General features: G+C 41.0%; 1 pseudogene; it reads right to left on the reverse strand.

The window, feature by feature from the left end:
- Window positions 1–3661: 3661 nt before the first annotated feature.
- On the reverse strand, window positions 3662–5373 carry LOC138784123 (transcription initiation factor TFIID subunit 12-like; annotated as a pseudogene).
- Window positions 5374–11074: the final 5701 nt, after the last annotated feature.

Here is an 11074-nt window from a genome sequence, read left to right on the forward strand (position 1 = left end):
ATTAGGTAAATGCACCTAGTAGGTAGGTAATCCCACATTAGGTTAATGCCCCCTGTGAGTGGATAATGTCCTGCTTCTCATTAGGTAAATGCCCCCAGTAGGGAGAAAATCTTCCCATTCCTTTTAGGTAAATGCCCCTAGTAGACAGATAATCCCCTCCCCCATTAGGTAAAAGCCCCCTGTAGTTAGTTAATCCTCACCTTTTAAACAGTTTCCCACCTGGAGCAATACAGGACTTCTCCAGCAGGTGGTGTCAGATGAAAATGTGACATGGTTTACAGGGGTGCAAAATTCTGCACTTCCTATAGCTACGTCACCTCTCAGTAAGGAAGAAAGCTACTAAAAATTAGCAATTTTAGCTATGGAAAATTTGGCTATTCTATGTATTACATGGACTCAAATTCAATTGGATGTCCCGTAACAGTAAACTATCCCTAAAGAGGAAACGTGTGGCTGGCGATAAGAGCGGATTACTAGAGGTTACTGAGGCCGGAACTGCAGTATGCCCCCATGTTTTTTAATTATGCAAATTAGACAAATAGATAATAAGTACATATCTTTATCTATTTGGATGATGATTTGTGTCATTATAAATCTATATATCATATATCTTCCTCTTTATATTGTATTTATAAAAAAAAGAAAGAAATGAGGAAGTTATCCAGGATGATGAATAGCAGCAAATAAATGAGAGAGAACATAATTGTTAGATCCCTCTCTGGCAGCCATTGAGTCAAGCTGAAAACATCTACGACTGCCAAACTGGGAGAGGGTTTTGTTCGTGGCATTTGCAGGGCTTTCCCATGCTGATTGCAGGAATTGGCAGAACAGACCATGGCACCTGGCTCCTTCTTCTGTCTTCAAGGACAAATTTAATGTTCAAGAAGAAAGGCAGCGTAATAACACTTCATTGACCATTTGTTGACCGTATGCAATATCATTGTAGAGGACAGCTATTCCTAGAGGTATTTAGAAATTGTAGGAATAATCAGGGTTGGAGCAGGAGAAAGTTATAGCGACTCTGTACCCACAATATCCCCCCTCCCCTTACAAAACTGTGTGTACCGTCAGATCGCTGCTTTTAATCCAAGATCTGTCCTGGGGTCCGTTCGGCAGGTGATGCAGTTATCGTCCTAAAATACAACTTTTAAACTTGCAGCCCTCTGTCCAATTGGCGTGGCCTAGAGTGTCTGTGCCCTAGGCTTGCACCGCCTCTCTGTCCCTCCTCCCTGTCCTCATCGTCATCCAGGGCAGGATTTCTCCTAATCATCACTTGTCTGAACACTGCACAGGGGACTTAACTATCCAGCACATGTGCAGTGTTCAGACAGGTGATGAATGGGAGAAATCCTGCCAAGTTGCATTACTAATAAGGAAGAGGGTGGGGAGAAGGGACAGAGAGGTGGTGCAGGCCTAGGGCATAGAGACTCTAGGCCACGCCAATCTGACAAAGGGCTGCAAGTTTAAAAGCAGTTTTTTAGGACAATAACTGCATCACCTGCCTAATGGACCCCAGGACAGATCTTGGATTAAAAGCAGCTATCCAAACGTACGAGTGGTTTGGGGAGCCAGATTGTGGTTACAGAGTCGCTTTAAAAGACTTTTTTTATTTTTTATTTTGCTTTACTACTGCAGCACCTTAGGTGGCTATTGTAAGCAATGTCTTCGCCTTGGAGTGATGCATTTAATATTTAATACCTGGTCCCCATAGACACAAATACTGTCAAAAATAGGTGGCCAGTAGCTAACCCTTTAGATGCCCTATGTAAAATATGAATTATAGTACATGTGGAACTTTGCTATCTTCATTTTGGGCACTGATGCACTGTGCCGCTTTTGCACCTACTGTATGTACAATATATCAAAAGATCAATGCATGTTGTATATAGGTGCAAAAGCAGGATTTCTCATAGTACATCTGTGCCCAAAATGAAGATAGCAACGTTTCACATGTACTATATTACACATTTTACATAGGGTGGCTAAAAAGTTAGTGATTGTATTCCTAAAATATACCTGCAGTTAATATCTAACACCTCTGGTTTTCTAGGGTGATGAAGGGTCTAAAGTGGTATTTCGGTGAATAGAAAACAGTTTTTAACATTTGACATTCTGCTGCCACCAATGACTGTTTCAAGAACTGCAGGGCTGCTCAAGCCCTAATCCGAGCATAGTTATATACTACTAGTTTTAGCGATATTGAGCTTCCCCTGATGTCTTACATGCATTACAATAGACAATAGCATTAGAATAGGCATTAGACTTGGTGAAGCAGCCTGTGGTCATAGAGCTGTAGTGCTACTGATATAGAAATCTTAACCAACTGTACTGTCTATTCTAATTCTAACATGCAATAGATTAGACATTAAGGGAGGCTTAGTATCCCTAACACTACATGTAGAAGCACTAGCAATATGTAACTGTGCCCTTACTAGGGCTTCAGCAGCCCTGCAGTTCCCAACACAACCATTGGCAGCAACAGAGGGGCTATGTTTCCATTTAGTGCTGCGACTTAATGTAAAAAATAAATAAAATAATAATAATAATAATAATAATAATAATATATTACAATATTATATATCTAATAAAGGAATCAGTCTAGTATAGGTTTTATCTAATATCTCTGAGGGTCTATGGTGGTTCAATGGCTAACACTTATCGCTCTATATTTACCTCAATGATTTCCCCTAACTTGGGTATTAGGAAACACATTCAAGTTTGCTTGTGACTTAGCATCATACCTATGATAGTCGGTGGAGCACAGAATATTATACTAAAGATGTAGGTCATACATAATGAGTGACAGTGCACTTTGCATACAGTCAAAAGCTGTAAAATATCATAAATCGTTTTTTAAAGCCTTTCATAAGATGAGAAACTTCCTCTTTCTTAGTTACCAGGTTCTTTCGGCATAGTTTAATTGCAGCTTATAAATGAAATTATCGGGGTAGATTGTACAATAAACTGATAATTTATATATTAACTTTCTTTTGATGTAGTGATAAAAGATATGTCTTTTTTCAGAATAACATTAATAATCTTTTATCAAACAAGCCCCTGTCTTTTATATATAGAAAAGGTAATGACAATTTAAAAAGGAACTATCAGCAGGTTCATCCAATAGAACCTGCTGGTAGCCCCTTCTTGCACATGGAGCGCCAAGGAGGGAGGTATCTCTTACCTTCCTCCTCAGTGCCGTTCCTGTGCTGTTAGCAGTGTAATCCTCAGTCCGGAGAACTGTTAGGAGCACTGCTCCGCCCTTAGAGCACCAATCCGGCCTGTCCGCTCCATTGATTATCATTAGAAGAAGCGGGCCGGCCCGGTGCTATGGAGGTGGGGCAGTGCTCCTAACAGTGCTCCGGACCAAGGATTACTCTACTAACAGCACAGGAACGGTGCCGAGGAGAAAGGTAAGAGACATACCTTCCACCTTGTGCGCAATAGGGGACTATCAGTAGGTTAGAGTAGGTTAGAGTTTCCTTTTAACACATTCCCTGCCAGGGGATTTTGTAATGCAGGACTAATATAAAGCCAAGTCCGCATTACTAGATGTGTAGATTCATCTCCAAAGTTAGGCTCTTCCTTGAAGAAGTTGTGTCTGCTCTAGTTTCTGTAGGACAAAGGAGTCATATGAGGAGTGTGGGCATTACAGCTGGGTAGTCTACTTCTTCTGAGTTTTGTTTATTAAAGCCATTCTCTGTATATGAACCTTAGTTGTACATACTTTTGTATGGGGCCTGATTAGAGATGAGCGAACCTGGAGCATACTTGAGTCCATCCGAACCCGAACTTTCAGCATTTGATTAGCGGTGGCTGCTGAAGTTGGATAAAGCCCTAAGGCTATGTGGAAAACATGGATATAGTCATTGGCTGTGTCCATGTTTTCCAGACAACCTTAGAGCTTTATCCAAGTTCAGCAGCTCCAGCTAATCAAATACCGAACGTTCGGGTTCCGAAGGACTCGAACCCGAACCCGGTTCGCTCATCTCTAGGCCTGATCTCTTCTGATCCGAATCCAGGAACCCACATTTCCCATTGTCTCTTTAGATGTAGCTGAATGTGATTAACTTCAAGTGTGTTCGATTTACGGTGTCGGGCCAGTTGGCAGGCTGCAGACCCCACACTCATCTGTGATCTGAAGAAGCATCTCTTCCACATCCTCATCTTACTGTTCATTTGGATCCACTTCTCGTACCAAATCATTAAGCTTCTTTTTAGTTAGAACCTGTTCGGCATCAAGACTTGCACGTCCTCCTGCTGCTGCTCCAGATACTTTGTTACCTGGAGTACTGTTGGCCATTGTTGGCTCCTGCTTCACAGTGGCGGAGGCAGACATGGTGGTGGGAGAGGAAACGCTGGACAGGTTAATACGCGCGGATGCTCCAAACTGGTTCACAATCTGGAGCGCCATCCCTCATAGCTCACCCAGGCGGGATACGTCTGCATGTTGCTTTTGAGTATGGGGCCCAGGCCCTAAAAGCTACTCCTCTTTCTCACCATCTAGAAGTACATCATTCACTTGATGTGGTGATGTCCATAGGTACATACTATGTAAGCCCTTTAAATTAAAAGGACAACCTCTGATGACTTCCCCAAGACTGTGATGGTGGCAAACCAGAGATGTGGATTCACTGGGTCAATAATGGATTTGACAGTGAATCCTTTACCCTTAAAGGGCTTAGAAAAATATGACCACTTTTTTTTTCCAGAAACAGCCCCTCTGCTGTCCTCACTTTGGGTTGGGCTTAGCAGGTTAGTTCCAATGAAGTGAATGAAGACCAATTGCAACCCCACACACAACCTGAGGACAGGAGTGGTGCTGTTTTTTGTTTGCAAGAAAGTAGCTTTTTTTTCTGATCATGGATAACCCCTTTAACTCTTGCAAAGAGGTTTGGACTTTTCCACAGTAAACATAAAAAAAGGATTGTACAGGGAAATGTGTAATGACCATGAAAGCTATTATGATTGGCAATACATATTTAAACACAAATGGAGTGTAGCATATTCCCTATGAACACAGTCCTGAATGGGCATAAGGTGCACGTGACAAGGCGAGCCATAGAGATTTAGTTTTGAGTATACTATAATGAGTTCATTATCTACATAAAAAGAGATAGTAAATGCCATAGGCAGAAAGAATGAGTAACTCAATGAAGAGAGTAGAAAGTTATTGGTTATGGATGGACACATGGAATTTCCATAAATAACCTTGCCTGATAGTGCTTTTATCTCATCACAGCTGTCTAGCTCCAGTTTGATCTGACAGTTCTCCAACACGCATGGCTAACACATCACGTTTAGTTTTCATATCACTTGTATGGGTGCTGACAACTCAAGACTTACCAACAATACAAAGCGGCTACTGAAACACATTTCTGATTGTAGAAGATCTGAATTTTGATACATAGATGTAGTAAACAGAACAATATAGATGCAATGCCAGATCCAAAAACGTCAGACAAAAAAGGGGTATTCCCATCTCAACTAATTTAGTTATACTTGTAGGACTCGTCAAGTTGAATATATTTGCAAAAACATTTAATTAACAAACTTCCCTCCTTTGCTATGTTCAAAAAGTGTAAAATAATGGCCACCATTTTGATTTTTAGTCTTCGAGGATTTCCATTGATGTCTATGGAAACAACGGCCATTGGCCACACAATGTATAAAATTTGTGTTAGCGTCATTAAAGGGCAACAATAATGTTAAGCAGGTGGCAGCGCTCAAGATGCGCTACCGATGCAGATACATGCCAGATACCGATTCCCTCCAGCAGCAGAGTTGATTGCAATGACGGCCGCCCAAGTATGTTAAACAAGAGCTTATAATACTTATAATAACGGCCGTTCAAAATCATTGTGTGAACCTAACCTTCTAGGTTCTCAGAAGAACTCCGGCGTGCACTTGAACAGGTAGCATATCTTGAAATGATAAATACGTTTTGAACAAGGTTTAATACATTTTCACCAAAGTGGTTATAAACAGATTTGGGTGCTGCGTTTTTTCTGCTTATATGTATGTCTGGTACTTGTGGTCCTAAGTGCTGACTGCTCTGCACCTACATTTCTTATAGCAAGCAGTGCTGCAGGACTTGTTCATTTTTCCCAAAAGCACTTAGAGATGATGGAAAAGATTGCAAAACTTTTTCAAGATGGAAATCCAGCATGGAGTGTGGCAAAAGATGTTGGTTGTTCCCTGTTAGCTGTGTGTAAAAATTTCGACTTTTATCCCAGCAATCAGCTGATCTTGCTGGGAAAAGTTTTGTCCTGTAGCCCTTCAAATTTCACTCAGTGGAGCCTGCAGGGGAAATGTACTATTAGGTCGGGTTCACACGCTGTAGAACACTGGCAGTTCCGTGACCCCGGCACTGTCAGTGAAGGTCATCCCAGCCGATACTGCAGTACCCAGTGCACTCGCATCCCAATTCACCATAGCACACAATGGAAAGCGCGGCCAGAGCTGGACTTTCCATTGTGTGAACTGACAGTTCTGTGTGGAGGCTATTCAATGAATAGCGGCTGCACAAAATAGCGGCTGCACAAAACTGACATGTCAGTTTTTCCTGTGGCCACTAGGGATCCCAGCCAGAGCGTATACTATGTGTATACACTCTGGCCGGGATTCCATTGACTGCAGTGCAAAGTGTAAATCAGCAACAACGGCCGTAATTAATAGAAAATTTACGCTGTTTGAACTTAGCCTTACATGGCGACTATTTAAATAATTGGCTGATAATGAAATAAATGTATTGTGTAGGACTACCAGATAAGGAAGGCTGCTCTTATTTATTTAAGTCACATTAAGTAACATTATGTATGTTGACACTTGTTATGTCACATCTTCTTGTGCGATGAAGTTACATATTAGCAGCAACAAATTGGTTTTACAGCAGAAAGTCCTCTTTATTAGACAATGCTGCAAATACACATTATACTCTATATCCCTCCATAACTTTATGGACCCATCAGAGATAAAGATTGTGAGAGCTCACCCCCCCATGTATATAGAATATATGCATGTCCACCTTGAAATCGTATTGTAATATTAGTTTATATTGCACATGCATTAAAGGACATGTTATCAATAGGATATGACAGGTTATTTCTTTTGTATGCACTTCTAGTTCCCATTATTAGGCCAGTTTGTGAGTAGGATCCCCTGTGATTAAGGCTTCTGGGATAATATAACGTACAGTATAGTTATTCTTGTAATTCTAGATTGAAGAGTAACTGATCAACAATAAGTATTGTAAAAGAAGAGATTGTCGAGTTGGTTTCACAGTTTGGATAATTTTGTCTATATTATGTAATTTCTGTGAGACTTGCCGACCAACTAATATGTTTCCAGTCAAATTAAGTGGAGAAACAACGGTAAAGCAGTCTGGGTAGGGGTCCGCCTTTCTCAACCAAAAAAATGTCAAAATATATGGAAAGATTGCTAACATGGCTGTATGGACAGATTGTTATATTCTAATATTCCTTGAGTTGTGAAGGTTTTCCAGCTAAAGAGACCTGTCTTCTGCTTCATCTAATTGTACGTTGTTTTGCTTTCCTCTAGAACAGTGTACCCCAATCTGTGGCTCTCCAGCTGTTAGAAAATGACGATTCCCGGCATGCCTAGATAGCCGTAGGCAAAATCGTCAAAAGCCGATTACATGGCTGAAGTGTCCACTGGGAGGCTCTGATGTCCATACATGGATAGTTACCTTATATGGACTGTCATATATGGATAGTTATTTTATATGGACTGTCATATATGGATAGTTACCTTATTTGCACTGTCATCTATGGATAGTTACCTTATATGCACTGTCATCTATGGATAGTTACCTTATATGGACTGTCATATACGGACAGTTACCTTATATGGACTGTAATATATGGACAGTTACCTTATATGGACTGTCATCTATGTTTAGTTACCTTATGTGGATAGTTATATATGTAGAAACACACGTTCCAATGGGTATCAGCAATAAATTGTCAACAAGGGGTCTATTCCTTTACCCCTGTATCCTTATTAACCCAATAAAAAATATCCAATAAAAAGCCTATTTTATAAGACATATATTATACAAGAAAAGCAAAAACAAGGCTTTCAGCTGAAATTCATAATTTTAATTTTCACATAAAAGTTAAAAACACATATATCACATAAAAACAAGTTTGCAAAAGGTTATGAAAAAATGGCGTCCTACAAACACACTGCTTTTAATCATGGAGTATAAAAGTTAAGATTCCCTACTATCTGGAGTCAATATGTGTGTTACTGTCTCTAATGCATCGTAGCAGGCCTCCCAACATTGGACTGAAAATTAATTCTGGACGCTATCTATAAACACATCTAAAAACACAATCTTAGCCGATCATATTGACTCACCCATGGCAGTGTGGTAGTGCTTGACCCCTACACACGTTTCGCGTGGCTACGCTTCCTTAGGGGGCGTGTCTATTACCCTATCCTTTGTGCTTTTTATATCATGTGAAATAACCACTTCCGGGGTATCGGCGCATGTCATGGGAGGGCCGGAAATCACGTCATGTTCTCCCAGCACTCATCGCTGGAACGCACATCCATGGTTATTTCACATGATATAAAAAGCACAAAGGATAGGGTAATAGACACGCCCCCTGAGGAAGCGTAGCCACGCGAAACGTGCGTAGGGGTCAAGCACTACCACACTGCCATGGGTGAGTCAATATGATCGGCTAAGATTGTGTTTTTAGATGTGTTTATAGATAGCGGCCAGAATTAATTTTCAGTCCAATGTTGGGAGGCCTGCTACGATGCATTAGAGACAGTAACACACATATTGACTCCAGATAGTAGGGAATCTTAACTTTTATACTCCATGATTAAAAGCAGTGTGTTTGTAGGACGCCATTTTTTCATAACCTTTTGCAAACTTGTTTTTATGTGATATATGTGTTTTTAACTTTTATGTGAAAATTAAAATTATGAATTTCAGCTGAAAGCCTTGTTTTTGCTTTTCTTGTATAATATAGTTATATATGTGAAGGCTTTCCAGCTGAAGAAACCTGTCTTCTGCCTCATCTACTTGTACGTTGTTTTGCTTTCCTCTAGAACAGTGTATCCCAATCTGTGGCTCTCCAGCTGTTAGAAAATGACGATTCCCGGCATGCCTAGATAGCCGTAGGCAAAATCGTCAAAAGCCGATTACATGGCTGCAGTGTCCACTGGGAGGCTCTGACGTCCATACATGGATAGTTACCTTATATGGACTGTCATATATGGATAGTTATTTTATATGGACTGTCATATATGGATAGTTACCTTATATGGACTGTCATCTATGGATAGTTACCTTATTTGCACTATGGATAGTTACTGTCAGGACAGTTCAGGGCCCACAAAGGAAACACTCACAAAGACAGGTGAAGCCCTGACACTCCCGCTGTCCCTACCTACTTGCCACTAGAACACCCTAAATGATGGCGGACAACTAGGTGACGTTCCCTGCACTGCAATAGGGACAAGGACTATAACAAAGACAGACAAAACACAAAAATGGGTGAGAACCAGGAGGATCAAAATATAGATCAGAATCACCGAGCCAAAGAACAGTCAGAAGTAAGCCGAGGTCAGGTAAAACAGGAGTTCAGAATACACAGGAATTGCAAGCTTGAAACAGGTACAGCAAGTGTAATCCTATAGCAGGTATCAGGCCCAGGAAATGACTGAACTTTATCTGAAACGAGGTCCCGGTCACAGAGGTGATTGGAGTAAACAAACAAGAGATTGGACAGGAGGACCAGGCTGTCAGTAGTTATCCAAGGCAAGGTGTTAACTGTATACCTGCTGGAAGAAATCTTCCCAGACAATAAGCAGGGCGTTACCCTGAATCAATAGAAATGCCACAGCAGAATAAGGGTATATTCACACGAACGGGCTCGCAGCGAGATTCTCGCTGCGAGCCCGGCAGGTCCTGGCAGTTCCCATACACTACATACTTGCTGCGGTCTAAACGACTGCAGCGAGTATGTAATTCTGCCGCCCTTAACCCCTTCTGCTCCCGCCCGGCCCCCCGCTGTAAGCATACATTAGCTGTCCTTGCTGCACGGGTCCGGCGTCCTGTTCTCCCGTCCGGCCAATTAGTGTGTTGCCCAGCCGCAGCCACTGATTGGCCGGACGGGAGAGCAGGACGCCGGACCCGTGCAGCAAGGACAGGTAAAGTATGCTTACAGCGGGGGAGCCGGGCGGGAGCAGAAGGGGTTAAGGGCAGCAGAATTACATACTCGCTGCGGTCGTTTAGACCGCAGCGAGTATATAGTGTGTGGGAACTGCCAGGACCTGCCGGGCTCGCAGCGAGAATCTCGCTGCGAGCCCGTTTGTGTGAATATACCCTAAGGCTGGGTTCACACGCTGTAACTGTGCGGCTGTATTTTTTATGCGGCTGTAAATGTGCGGGTGAAACTACTGCCGTGGGAAAAAATAGAAATGCGGCTCAAAACATACGGTCATTTACTTGGAAATCTGGTTCAACTAAAAATAACAAATAAAATCTTAAGAAAGTGATGCAAACACCTCTGGATGCATCTGGGAAAGCAGGGAACACAGTTTACATAAATCGCTATTACCGGGGTTTGCGATCCTCTGCACTATAGCCGATGTCTCTCATGGTTAATATATTGAATTAATAAAACACATTTTCTTTGTAATAAAGTCCCTTTTATTGTTCAATAATTAAATGTAAACGATTCCATCATTTTGCAATTAAATATACTGTTAAAATAAATATATATATAAATAAATGTATATTTATATATATATTTATTTTTTGACAGTATATTTAATTGCACAATGATGGATTCGTTAGAATTAAATTATTGACCAACGAAACTGAATTTATTTAAACGAAAATGTGTTTTCTTAATTAAATATTAATTAGTACAGGAAACTCCATAAGCCGTTAATTCATATGCCGGCAATAGAGCATTCTGTACTAATCATCACTTAACTTTAATGAAAACATCAAATGTTTCTTCTAATTATGTTATGACAATAGCATTATTAGAAGAAACATTTAGAATTATATGTGCGCTCAGCTGATTGG

The sequence above is a fragment of the Dendropsophus ebraccatus genome, chromosome 2 (assembly GCF_027789765.1).
Source record: "Dendropsophus ebraccatus isolate aDenEbr1 chromosome 2, aDenEbr1.pat, whole genome shotgun sequence".
NCBI classification, from domain to species: domain Eukaryota; kingdom Metazoa; phylum Chordata; class Amphibia; order Anura; family Hylidae; genus Dendropsophus; species Dendropsophus ebraccatus.